Raw genomic sequence first — 3,387 nt, 5'->3', positions numbered from 1 at the left:
TTTCTTTGGTCTTTCTTTCATCTCTATGACTGTAAATTTTTAAATATCTATTCTTAAAGCTCATTTTTTTTGTTTAACCTATACTACTACCACTAATTTCAGCTCAACATTTTTATTTGATTTTATTAACTTCAAGCCCTTGTAAGTTTTTCTGTTATTAGGTCAATTAGTTCCATTTTCTTCGTGCTCATTGAAATTTTTTCAAAGACTATTTTGAATTCCGAGTTTGTAGATACTGTCTTTTATGTAGTCAGTATCTGACACCTTATTTTGTTGTCTATTTGAGGTTTTATTTTTTCAGATGTTCTAAATTGTTTTTAATATTTAATTTAGCCCCCCGGGGAAATAGCTCAGTAGAATATGTGCTTGCCTGGCAAGCAAAAGGGCCTGCATTCAATCCCTGGTTCTGGAAGTAAAATTAATAATAATAATAATAATAATAATAATAATAATAATAATAATTCAATCTTTGAATGAAAGCATTTGGATATTTAGTGCAGCTTTCATAATTTGGCTTTGTGTGTTTCATTCAAAAAATTCTAAGCAGTGTATTTCCTTTTAATGGCTATTTCCAGTGTTTCTGCATAAGATGGTACCCAGAATCTCAGCTTCTTCCCCATCCACTCTTGTGCTACTGGATTTCAATATTTGAGAACAGCCACCAAACAGATTTGTCTCACATCTAAATTCTATGTGTTGTCCTGAATGAACTCAGGGAGCACCTACAGATGGTAGTATGTTTCCCTACATCTGCATCTGAGGTAGGCCCATGCGACTCCTCCGTAGTCACAAGCCTGTAACTTGTCCCAGATCACAAGATTTCCTTTTACTCTGATCTCAACATGGAACAATGCCTTCCAGCTCCTGAGCAACAAATTGATGTGAATCTTCCTGCTTTTATCTGTTCTTGGGCAACTGCCCTCAGTGTATTAAACTGCTGAAGGTTAAGAGGATAAAATGAAGATATACTTGGTCACTAAAAATTTACTTGCACTCAAATATCTCTATTCATTACAAGGATAACTGACAGTGTTTTAGATGATTTTTTGAAATTTATGTTTCTGTTTACTACTTATTACAACTTCAATTAAAAATCTCTATTCGCACAAATAAAACTTACACATCTAAAATCCTTTATTTGAACAACAATGTTTTCACTCATAGTTATAAAATCAATAGCTTTGCTTGTTTGAATTATACACTAGTATGGATTTTCAGAGAGAGACTGCTCATGTTGAACATAGATTAATGAAAATATGAAGAACAAAATAAAATTTCCTGTTATCCACTTTAAAGCCTTTGTGAACATACATGCGGGTAATACTTCTGTTTCTTCATGGAGTGACACAGCAGAGATTGTGGCACACCCCAAAAAACCTAGAGAACAGTGACTGAAACACTTTGCTATCATGTGGGGGCTAATCAGGGAAAATACAGCATGTTGAATATTTAAAAGGGAATTTTTCTGGTATATAAAAAATACATTCATGCTTACACATAGACAATGAAATTTAGTAGATGCTACACCCAGTGAATAGGTTTAGTGTGCTTCTTGAACTACATCCTACTCTGTGAAGTTATGAGCAGCAAGCCACACTGCATTACAGTTTTGGGGTTTTTGTTGTTGTTGTTGTTGTTTTTGTTTTGTTTTTCAGAACCAGGGATTCAACTCAGGCCCTTGTGCTTGCCAGGGAAGCGCTTATTCCACTGAGCCGTCTCTCTGGCCCCTTGTGTCACAGTTTTAAAAATTAAAAATAGTAACTTTCAGCAGTGGCATAATACTGCAAATCCCATAGAGTGATATTTCTCTCATTATTTATGCATAATAAATACTCACTGACATTCTTATATAAAGCCAGGCTTTTAATTTAGTGGTGAATTTTAATTCAAGTTTTTGACTTCCAAAATGTTACTTTTACTTCAATTAGCTAAAAGGACTAGCTCTCAAAAGAATTTAAAATACCTGTTTTATTTGGGTAGAAATATAGAAGGGTAAAATATAGTATTCTTCACTCTAAAAGGAGTAGATTTTCTATTAATGGACAAGTATATAAGAAACCAAATTTCAAAATGCAATAGGGAGTAGAAAGGGAAAATTGAAGTTAATGCTAAATAATTTATATATAAGTGACAAAATTGTGTCAGCACCTACTATGAGTCTGATACTTAGAATTCCAATTGGATCCTTGGTTAATTTCAATTGGAATGGCAATCAAATATATTTGAATTTCGTGTACTCCCTGTCAAACTTTCTGTCTAAAGGCTTTTCAACATTTTGAAACTACATGATTTTACACCTAAAATGGTTGGGAAATGTCACACCCTTGAAAAAAGAGTTAGTTGTACACCTCTCTGTGACTGATGAATATGTATCAATAAAAGTGTTGATAAGCTCTATACTTCTGTAGTAATCTCAGTATTGTGAGGGTTGAAAAGTTAATGCATATGAAAAAAATAGCAAGGATGCGCTTGCTGAAATAGATCAAAGCCATCATGATTTGTAAATCAGCTCTTTGAAGAACAAAATAGAAGTTTTGTTTCATTGAAGAGTGCTGTGTTTATTTCTATAAAATTTAAAGAAAGGAAATTCAGGTAAACATTGGGGCAGTGAAGTTATAAGCAACGACTGACATTAATTTAGCGAGTAGTGTAGTGTTCCTAGGAGATAGGAACACTGAGGATGAAACACAGTTTATATGTGGAAAAGACAGTTGGATAGAAACATCAGAAAAATAAATTTCAGGCTAATGTACTGAGTTATCACATTATAAAGATATATAAGCATCTAGTGAGGATAATAGAAGCAAAACTGAGTTGAAATATATCTGTCATGTGTGTGAAAATGACTGCACTTTGCCCACACAATATCTATATATTGTCTTTGCTACAACCAACATCATTTGTATATGGAAGTAATGTCATTTTGATTTTATTATAAAAATTATGAACACTGTGTTTTTCCCTAAGTGATATCTATACCTAAACAAATATCTATGCATATATACATATATTATTTTATAATACATAACTGAAGATAAAAGTGTTGATAGGGATATATAATGCAAGATAAAAGTATTGATATGTTTTTGATGAGTGAAAACATTGCTTCAAATAAGGAATTTTTGATGTGTAAGTTTTATATGTGTGAATTGAGATTTATATTTGAGGTGGCAATAAGTCGTGTATATATAATATAATGTAAGGTTAAAATACTGTCCTTAAAAACTGACATTTTTCAAATGAAACATCAGAATTTCAATCACTTTCATGAAACAGAAAGTGATTTATAAATGTATTTCTACAATATATTATGTACAGATTCATAAATACACAAAAGGACTGTGATAGGTGGTCATCCTAGAGATTTCTTGGTTTTCTGTCCTGAAA

The sequence above is a fragment of the Octodon degus genome, unplaced genomic scaffold, assembly GCF_000260255.1.
Source record: "Octodon degus isolate 3935 unplaced genomic scaffold, OctDeg1.0 scaffold00022, whole genome shotgun sequence".
In the NCBI taxonomy this organism is placed as follows: domain Eukaryota; kingdom Metazoa; phylum Chordata; class Mammalia; order Rodentia; family Octodontidae; genus Octodon; species Octodon degus.
The sequence above is the reverse complement of the archived record's forward strand: the minus strand, read 5'-3'. Positions refer to the sequence as shown.